This window comes from Nycticebus coucang, chromosome 6 (assembly GCF_027406575.1).
Source record: "Nycticebus coucang isolate mNycCou1 chromosome 6, mNycCou1.pri, whole genome shotgun sequence".
NCBI classification, from domain to species: Eukaryota; Metazoa; Chordata; class Mammalia; order Primates; family Lorisidae; genus Nycticebus; species Nycticebus coucang.
In genome coordinates, this window is record NC_069785.1 from 39,217,980 (window position 1) to 39,229,211 (window position 11,232).

Below are 11,232 nucleotides of genomic sequence, written 5' to 3' on the forward strand. Positions count from 1 at the left end.
ATACCAATAATTCTTCATGATTGTTAACCATGGGATGATGGAACAATTTGTTTTACATATTAGTTTGGGGGATTTGTGTATTCCCGAGTTGAAAACCGATTTGTAGTTCTGTTCCAGATATGGTAAATAAATAGTCTGAGAGAAGTACTTGGAGGGAGGAAAACTTTCAGGACTAAATCACTTTTGCCCTTATCTAGTTTTGGATAAAAGCTAAATTTGAAGAAACGGTGTTGTCAACATTAAATGCAAATATTATCATCATGCTCTCTTTTTGTGATTTAATATCAAAAATAGATTTTAAGAATAGTTTTCTTTATTATTTTTCTTATAGTTTTTACCTTTATTATTACTCTTGCTAACAACCAGACTATGCAAATATTAAAACAACTGAATTTCATACTTTATTGGTAACTACTTTTAGTATCTCGTTGTTTTTCCTTTTTGGTTTGGTCTTAGGTATGTATAAACACATACACACAAACATACTTACATATAAAATATTCTTAGGAAAGCATATGAAATGTATAAAAGCATATTAAAAATGAGATTGCATCATATGTTGATTTATAATTTCATTATTATTTTTTTTTTTAACAGAGACAGAGTATCATTTTATTGCTCTTGGTAGAATGCCATGGCGTCACAGCTCACAACAACTTCCAGCTCTTGGGCTTAGGCGATTCTCTTGCCTGAGCTTCCGGAGTAGCTAGGACTACAGATGCCCACCATAATGCAGTTTTTTTTTGCAGTTTTTGCCCCGCCACCTCCGGTATATGGGGGGCCAGTGCTCTACTCCTGTGAGCCACAGGCACTGCCCTAATTTCATTTTTTAATATAACAAAATATACCAAACATTTTTCAATATCAATAAATACATATCTACATCATCGTGAAATACTATTATTTAACCAAACACTTCTTTTTTTATTATTAAATCATAGCTGTGTACATTAATGCGATCATGAGGCAGAATACACTGGTTTTATAGACTGTTTGAGACATTTTCATCACACTGGTTCACATAGCCTTCCTGGCATTTTCTTAGTTATTGTATGTAGACATTTATATTCTACATTTACTAAGTTTCACATGTACCCTTGTAAGATGCACCGCAGGTGTAATACCACCAATTACCCTCCCTCTGCCCATCTTCCCCCCTCCCTCCCCTCCCTCTTCCCCTTCCCCCTGTTCTTAGGTTATAACTGGGTTATAGCTTTCATGTGAAAGCCATAAATTAGTTTCATAGTAGGGCTGAGTAAATTGGATACTTTTTCTTCCATTCTTGAGAAACTTTACTAAGAAGAATATGTTCCAGCTCCATCCGTGTAAACATGAAAGAGGTAAAGTCTACATCTTTCTTTGAGGTTGAATAATATTCCATGGCGTACATATACCACACTTTATTAATCCATTCGTGGATCGATGGGCACTTTGGCTTTTTTCATGATTTAGCAATTATGAATTGGGCTGGAATAAACATTCTGGTACACACATCTTTGTTATGATGTGATTTTTGGTCTTCTGGTATTCCTAGTAGAGGAATTATAGGATTGAATGGCAGATCTATTTTTAGATCTTTAAGTGTTCTCCAAACATCTTTCCAAAAGGAATGTGTTAATTTGCATTCCCACTAGCATGTAGAAGTGTTCCCTTTTCTCCACATCCATGCCAACCTCTCTGGTCTTGGGATTTTGTGATATGGGCTAATCTTACTGGAGTTAGATGATATCTTAAAGTAGTTTTGATTTGCATTTCTCTGATTAAAGATGATGAGCATTTTTTCATGTCTGTAGGCTGTGCACCTGTCTTCTTCAGAGAAGTTTCTCTTCAAGTCCCTTGCCCAGCCTGTGATGGGATCACTTGTTCTTTTCTTGCTTATACATTTGAGTTCTCTGTGGATTCTGGTTATTAAACCTTTGTCAGAGACATAACCTGCAAATATCTTCTCCCATTCTGAGGGCTGTTTGCTTGCTTTACTTACTGTGTTCTTGGCTGTGCAGAAGCTTTTTAGTTTGATCAGGTCCTGGTAGTGTATTTTGAAGCTGCTTCAATTGCCTGGGGGGTCCTCCTCATAAAATACTCACCCAGACCCACTTCTTCAAGGCTTTTCCCTGCACACTCTTCTAGTATTTTTATAGTTTCGTGTCTTAAGTTTAAATCTTTAATTCAGTGAGAGTCTATCTTAGTTAATGGTGAAAGGTGTGAGTCCAGTTCCAGTCTTCTACAGGTTGCCAGCCAGTTCACCCAGCACCATTTGTTAAATAGGGAATCTTTTCCCCACTGAATGTTTTTAATTGGCTTGTCAAAGATCAACTAACAGTAAGTAGCTGGATTCATCTCTTGGTTCTCTATTCTGTTCCAGACATCTACTTCTCTGGTTTTTTTTTTTTTTTTTTTGTTTTGTTTTTTTGCCAGTACCATGCTGTTTTGATCACTATTGATTTATAGTATAGTCTGAGGTCTGGTAGCATGATTCCTCCTGCTTTGTTTTTATTTCTGAGTAATGTCTTGGCTATTCAAGGTTTTTTCTGATTCCATATAAAATGAAGTATTATTTTTTCAAGATCTTTAAAGTATGGCAGTGGAGCTTTAAAATTGTATATTGCTTTGGGTAGTATGGACATTTTAACAATGTTGATTATTCCCAGCCATGAGCATGGTATGTTTTTCCATTTGTTAACATTTTCAGCTATTTCTTTTCTTAGAGTTTCATAGTTCTCTTTATAGAGATCTTTCACGTCCTTTGTTAGATAAACTCCCAAATATTTCATCTTCTTTGGCACTACTGTGAATGGAGTAGAGTCCTTAACTGTTTTTTCAGGTTGACTATTGTCGGTATATATAAAGGCTACCGATTTATGAATGTTGATTTTGTAACCTGAGACGCTGCTGTATTCCTTGATCACTTATAAGAGTTTTGTAGTAGAATCCCTAGTGTTTTCCAGATATATGATCATATCATCTGCAAAGAGTGAAAGTTTGATCTCTTCTGACCCTATATGGATACCCTTGATCGCCTTTTCTTCCCTAAATGTGATGGCTAAAACTTCCATTGCAATGTTAAAGAGCAGTGGAGACAATGGGCATCCTTGTCTGGTTCCTGATCTGAGTGGAAATGATTTCAATTTAATGCCATTCAATATGATGTTGGCTGTGGGTTTGTTGTAGATGGCCTCTATCAGTTTAAGAAATGTCTCTTCTATACAAATTTTCTTAAGTGTTCTGATCATGAAGGGATGCTGGATATTATCAAAAGCTTTTTCTGCAGCAATTGAGAGAATCATATGGTCTTTGTTTTTTAATTTGTTTATGTGCTGAATTATACTTATAGATTTACGGATATTGAACCAGCCTTGAGACCCTGGGATAAAACTGACTTGGTTATGATCTGTAATTTGTTTGATGTGTTGTTGGATTCTGTTTGTTAGGATCTTGTTGAATATTAGAATGTGTTGGGTAGTCTTACTTCTTTTTCTACATTTTGGAATTGGTTGAGTAACATAGGTACTAGTTCCTCTTTAAAGGTTTGGTAGAATTCTGACATGAAGCCATCTGGTCCCAGGCTTTTCATTTAGGGAGATTTTGTATGGTTGATGCTATTTCAGAACTTGATATTGGCCTGTTCAACATTTCCACTTGATTCTGGCTAAGTCTTGGAAGGTGACGTGCTTCCAAGTATTGGTCAATTTCCTTCAGATTTTCATATTTCTGAGAATAAAGTTTCTTGTAATATTCATTAAGGATTTTTTTTAATTTCTGAGGAGTCTGTTATTATTTCATCTTTGTCATTTCTTATTGATGAGATTGGAGATTTTACTCTTTTTTTCCTGTTTAGGTTAGCCAAAGCTTTATCTATTTTATTGGCCTTTTCAAAAAACCAACTTTTTGATTTATTGATCTGTTGTATAATTCTTTTGTTTTCAATTTCATTTTATTCTGCTCTAATCTGGGTTATTTCTTTTCTTCTACTGGGTTTGGGGTTGGAATGTTCTTCCTTTTCCAGTTGCTTGAGATGTCCCATTAAATTGTTAACTTCCTCTCTTTCCGTTCTCTTGAGGAAGGCTTGCAGTGCTATAAATTTCCCTCTTAGAACTGCTTTTGCGGTATCCCAGAGGTTCTGATAATTCGTGTCTTCATTGTCGTTTTGTTCCAAAAATTTGGCAATTTCCTTCTTAATCTCATCTCTGACCCAGCTATCATTCAGCATAAGGTTATTTAACTCCCATGTTTTTGTATGAGTATGCAGATTCATGTTGTTACTGAGCTCAACTTTTATTCCATGGTGGTCTGAGAAGATGCAAGGAATAATTTCTATTCCTTTAAATTTACTGAGGTTAGACTTGTGACCTAAGATGTGATCGATTTTGGAGTATGTTCTGTGGGCTGATGAGAAGTATGTGTATTCAGTGTTGCTGGGATGAAATGTTCTGTAGATGTCTGCTAAATCAAAATGTTGGATGGTTAGGTTTAAATCTAAAATTTCTTTGCTCAGCTTCTTATTGGAGGATCAATCCAACACTGCCAAAGGAGTGTTGAAATCTCTGACTATTATGGAGCTGGAGGAAATCAAGTTGCTCATGTCTGTTAGAGTTTCTCTTATAAACTGAGGTGCATTCTGGTTGTGTACATAAATATTAATAATTGAAATCTCATCATATTGAGTATTACCCTTAACAAATATGAAGTGTCCATTCTTATCCTTCCTTACTTTTGTTGGTTTAAAGCCTAGTGTGTCTGCAAATAGAATTGGAACACCTGCTTTTTTCTAATTACCATTTGCCTGAAATATTAATGACCATCCTTTTACCCTGAGTTATATTTATCTTTTAAGGTAAGATGTGACGCTTGTATGCAGCAAATATCTGGCCTGAATTTTTGTATCCAGTCAGCTAACCTGTGCCTCTTTAGAGGACAGTTTAAGCCGTTCACATTAATGGAGAATATTGATAAGTCTGGTAAAATTTTGGGTATCAAGTTTTTTGAAAGTCCAGTGGACATTTTTAATCCTTTTGGCACTGTGGAAGTTGGAGTTTGATCAAAAGTTTCTGAGTGAGTTTACTTTTGTGGTAGAGGATTGGGCTGGTCATTATGAAGGATAGATCTGAGATTATCCTGAAGAGCTGGTTTGGTTATGGCAAATTTCTTCAACATATGAATGTCATTAAAATATTTACTTTCTCCATCATAAATGAAACTCAGTTTAGCTGGATACAGGATCTGGCGTTGAAAGTTATTTTGTTTTAGGAGATTAAAAGTTGATGACCACCCTCTTCTGGCTTGAAAAGTTTCAGCAGAGTGATCTGCAGTCATTCTAATATTCTTCTTCCCTTTGTAGATAATGGTTTTCTTACATCTGGATGCTTTCAGAATTTTCTTCTTCATATTAACTTTAGTGAAGTTAATTATGATATGCCTGGGGGGATGTCTTATTCAGATTAATTCATGCTGGGGTTCTGAAACTGTCTGCTATCTGAATTTCAGAATCTCTTGGCATGTCTGGAAAATTCTCTTTCATAATTTCATGGAGAAGGGCCTCTGTGCCTTGCGAGGCCACTTCATCACTTTCAGGGATTCCAATGAGGTGGATATTAGCCTTCTTCGAATTATCCCAGAGCTCTCTGAGAGAATGATACGTTTTTGCTCTCCATGTCTCTTCTTCTTTGAGAGTTTGTGAGCGTTCAACGGCTTTGTCTTCAATGTCAGAAATCCTTTCTTCTGCTTGCTCCACTCTGTTACTGAGGGATTCTACTGTATTTTTCAGATTTTTGAGGTCTGCAAATTCTTGCTTCAGTGCATCAAAATCTTTGGTGGTTTTGCCTTTAAATTCGTTAAATGCTTGAGACAACTTTTGAATTGTTCCTTGAATTTCTAATTCCAAATTTTCCTCCACTCTATTAATCTTCTTTGCAGTCCAAATTCTGAATTCGATTTCTGACACCTCGTTCAGCTGTTTATGAATGAGATCTTCAGTTAACATCTGCCATATCTTTTCTTAGGGGGGTTAATCTATTCTGGTTATTCATGTTACCAGAGTTTTTCCACTGATTCTGCCCCATGATTGTTTTACACCATTTGACTTTTCCTCTGGAGGTTTGTCGAGGACCCGTACAGTGCTATGGCCTGAGAAACTGGGGACCTGTTTGGTGTGGTGGGGCTATCTTGTTCTGTCTTTTTTTCAGCTGGTCTCTGTTCGACCCTAGTGAAACAGTTACTCTAGGTTGAAGTCTCAACTCTGGAGAAATACCAGCAATTAAGTCATCCTGCCCCCCTACAGGCAACAACTGGAAAAGGAAAATCAAACCTTCCTACAACCACACACCCAGGGCACCACTTGAATAGTCCTCGGGCGATTGGCTCAGTTCAAAAGGTCCAAATCAATTGTCTCAGTCAGCACCTGTCTCAGGTGGGAGAGTTTAAAAGGTCTCTGGCAACTGGATCTCAGGGATCTAGTGACAACTCAGATATGGCTTGCTCTGGTGCTCTGTGGAGTCAGGAGCACCCACCCAGCAAATAGATTAGTCTGTGAAGGTTGATGCCTCCTCCCCCAACTTGCACCTCTGTCACACCCAGTCACTGATAGCCCCACAGGGCTGTGACCCAGTTGTCTCTAGTGAGCAGATAATCCAGGGGTTTGCACCTCCGTGAATCATAAGGAAATCTATTTCTGCTCAGCCAGGCCACTGTGCTCTGCCTCTATCCAGCAGGGGGAAGTGAGGCCTGACACCCTTGGGCACTTGATGGAGGCTGGGGGGTGTTCACTCAGTTCCAGCCCTGCCCTGATAGATGTTACTGACAGAACAGAACAACTTTGCAGGAATTTGTTTCTGTCCCTGCTAAATTCCCCTGCAGAAGAGAAGCTGTTTTGAGTTCCCAGAGCCTGCGCCTCAGGCCCTGTCTTTGCTCCTGCAGGTTTGTATTCGGTTGGTTGTCAGTTCTAGCCTCCTGCCTTTCTTTGTCTGTAGCCTGACAATCCTCTGAGGGCCGGGTGTGTCTTAGGCTCAGTAAAGTGGTCCTCTGGGTCAGCCCTGCCCTGGGAACTTCCTGGCTCTGCACCTGCATTTCTAGTCCCCGTGCCACACCCTGGTCTGGTACTGCCTCAGGTAAATCGTTTACTCACAGGGCCTGCATTTCTGTCCCAGATCTGTTCTGCAGTGGTTGCTACCTGAGAAGATGCCCGGCCTCCTCTGGTTGCCCAGGGAGATGGGGGTATGGCTTATGGAATATCCAAGAGTGAACCCTATTGTTGCCAAAAGCGGCTGCTGCTCTGCGCCTTGGGGGACTGCTGCTCCAGTGTGGTTCCCTCTCAGTTAACCATCCTCTCCTCACTCCCATGCTGCAGAATCAGCACTGACCAGCTGAAGTCTAGGCCCTGTCCCCATCCCTCGAGAAATCACTCAAGAATCTGGACTCCTGGGGGACAGGCCTCCAGACCTCAGAGTGAGAGTGGAGGGGAGTGCTGGGAGCTCAGACTTGCAGGTAGAGAATATATACAGTTCTATACAGTTTTATGCCTGGCAGGAGAACTCAGTGGCACCCTAGTAGGGGAGGTAGGTCCAGTTTTTAGAGGGTCTCTCCCGTGGAGTGTAGTGGGAGGACCTTTGAACTCTGCTTGTTTGTTTGTAGGGCACTCCACTCTGAGCCATTCTCATGGGGGAAGGGACTCCCATCCACTTGGTCATGGTTTTTGTACCTTTTGTTTGTATCCTTTGGGTCGCAGCTTGCCTCAGTGGGGTTGATGTGCTTTCTTCAACCTTCTCTCTTCCCAAACACTTCTTATTTTACATTTCTTATTCTAAATTTTCACTATAACAAAATATTCAACAACACATCCATATACAATCTAAACACACTTTTTTAATGATTTTGTTAGAATAAATTCCTAGCAGTGGAATTATCAAATCAAAGTATATGCAGAATTTGAAGGCTTTGGTTCATTTTACAAAATGAACTTGCATTAAACTTGTATCAGAAACCATCCTCCCAATTTTCTTAAGTCTCATGACTTGTAACTACAAAATCAAATATTCTTTTATAGTGTATTGGGTCCTTTTCTTCCAATTCCTCCTCCCCCCTCTTTTTCCCCTTCTTTCCTTTATTCCTTTCTTTATTTTCACAAATGTAGAGCAAAACACCTTTAAACACATTATCTTCCCCTATGTAACAGAAATTTACTTCATTGAATGACAAATTTAAATAATTTCTAATCTGTGCATTAATTTACTCCAAGAAAAAGGAGTATTCATCATTGTAACTTCAGGGCTCCAAGTTTTCACTTCTGTGCCTGCCGTCTTGCTCCTGTTAGCGAGCCCATTAAGAATACTTCGCTAGGGAAAATCAATGTATAGACTTTAAGAATTATTTCATGTCTTTTAAAAGGAAATGAATATACTGTACATGCATCATACATACATAATATTCTAGTCATTGAGATCTAAATAAAAGAATAAGATAATTTCTCTGATCATAAAAATGTTCTTAGTTGGCTAGGAAAAATGAGAGAAAGCTGGCATATGTTGAGACTTCCAAGAGGAGAGAACAACTTGTACAAGGATTAAACGCAAAAGAAGCCTAGTGCTTTTGAGAATTGTAAGAATTCAGTTAAAGTTCCTTTATTTCCTTTGTCAAATCTACTAACTCCATGCTATGGCTATCCAGGAATCCAAAATCATGTGTGTTCTCCTTAAGCAGTGGACTAGGATCAGAACCTTTCTGTTTTCATCTCCCTCCTAATGAAAAATGTAGCTCTTTGTTGGAAGGAAACCATGTGTAAATATTTACCCTTGACTCATAGGATATTACTCATGCTACCTTTCCTGGAGATAACCATGTCCAAAGAAAGGGGCGGTGCCTAATAGAACAAATCTTTAATGGCAGAATTTTAAGCAACAACAGCAACATTGTTCTGGAGATATTCTGCTTCTCATAGATAGCAATTCATTCTGGCCACAAATAAGCCTAAATCTGTTTTTAAAAGAAATCTTTAGGGCAGGTACAGTGGCTCATGCCTATAATCCCAGCACTCTGGGAAGCCAAGGCAGGTAGATTGCTTGAGCTCAGGAGTTCAAGACCAGCCTGAGCAAGACAAAGACACCATCTCTAAAAATAGCTGGGCATTGTGGAGGGCACCTGTAGTTCCAGGGAGGCTGAGGCAAGAGGATGACTTGAGCGCAAGAGTTTGAGGTCATGTTGAGGTATATCATGGCACTCTACCAAGGGCAACAAAGTAAGACTCTGTCCCAAAAGAAGAAAAAGAAAAAAGAAGAAATCTCACTGTCTAGAAAATTTTTATGAAAAAAAAAAAAGTATGTCTGGCTATGAGTTATACCTATGTTATACATACAAATTTGCTGTAATGTCAGTTACAAATCTATCAGTAAAACCATTTCTATCATCTATCTGATTACTTTGCTAAGTACAGGTAACCAGCGCAGACTTTGGTAAGTCTCTGGACAGTACATACACTGAAATGCACGTGTACCAGCTTAAAACAATAGAGTAATGGCTGCTGTGGTTTAAAGCTGAGGTTGCTGTCCCACGGAAACAACATGGGCTGGCTGGCAAGCATCCTTTGGTAAAACTCATGGGTTACGATGCTTCCTATTGTAGGTCATAGGGTCTGGCGCCTACAGATCTCCTGGGTTTGGCCTAGGCTTGTTTCAGACATTATTTGGGATTAAACTTGTTAGTGCCAGTTCCATCTTTTCCATTAGCTGTTCATTAATAAAACTGCAGATGCCCATCATTCATCACATCATAACATACTGGATGGCAGTTAATTCACCTACAGTTTTCATATTTGATAACTTCCTTGTTCGTGTTAATTGGATTACTTGGAATTTTCCATCAATCACGGCATCTCAAGTTTTGGCTCTTCTGAAAGAATCCATTTGTGAGACATATATTATACAATATATGTACACAAGCAAAATTAAGTGTAGGATCCAATTTCAACTATGACTCATGTCTGCTTTGACTGGAGTGGAGAGCACAATTTTGTCCCTCAATAGATCCTTCCTCAAAAGAGGAAAATAAAGTTAAGAGCAATTATTATTACCTTAACTCACCTAACTCAAAACCCCTCAGATCATAGGGCCACGAGGAAATATTTATGTTTAAGGAGACTTTGAAAGAACACTTACTGCAGGGAGTCATGTGGGGTGAAGGCATGAAAGGATCTGGGGGTTTGGAACTGAGATCTGGTCTGGCGTGTTGAGCAGCATTGAGATTTTGTTCATGTTCCTCTTCCATTAGCTCTAACAGTGAGAAGTGATGTTCTCTTTGGATCATTCCAGCTTTATAATGTGATCAGAGTCTATTGGTGAGAATTCTTGAGGTGGGGGGAAAGTGTCATGTTTATTTTCTCAGCTTTCCTACAAATACTCTCTAATCCCATTCACTTCCATTCTCCCTTTTAAAGAAATGCATTGTTCTTTTCTTAATAGCAACTTATTTTAACTTTAACCTTAAATTCATGCTTGGTTTCTCTTCTTATTGTGACATAACTAAAAAAAAAAAACAAACAAAACAGTAGAGACTTGATAAAAGTAAGAACATTGCTGGTGCACATTGTACATGTTTTCTACTGGCTTCCATGGGAACAGTACAACTTAGATACATACAGCCTATTCCAATGAAAGAGAAACCCAGCAGAGAACATGGGCTCCAGCTGCCTTTGTCCACAGTACGGAGTGAGCACCTCAGCCTGGTGTGACTGGGCTGCAACTCTAGCCAGGTCTGCTCCCTGGGCTGAATCAGCAGTCATCCTACGGGTTCACATATCCTCGAGGTCAAGTAAATAAGTGATTTCTACAGCCTCAAATTTCTCCTTATGCCAACATGCTCCCAGGATATTAAGCAGGTCACAATAAGACCCAGATAACAATTCATTTCAGGTTTCCAGGTTGCTAAGAGCCCCAGCAATTTTCCTGTGTATGGCCCAGATCCTCTTCAATCTTGCTTGGCTGTTTCCCTTCTGAGGTCTTGCTCTCAGATCTGCATATATTTACATGTTTTAGCCTGCAAGCTTTTTCGCTACAAATTATATAAAATAGAGGTCAGCCCTCTGCCAATATAATTGTCTTTTCCCCCCCCACTTGCTTACTCTAAAAAATAAATAAAAACATGAATAGGAAGATTAAAAAATATGAAGTCTTTCTATAGAAGTCTTTTAACGGTATCATTCAAGACAACTATTGTTTTATTTATTTTTATTTATTTATTTTTATTAAATCA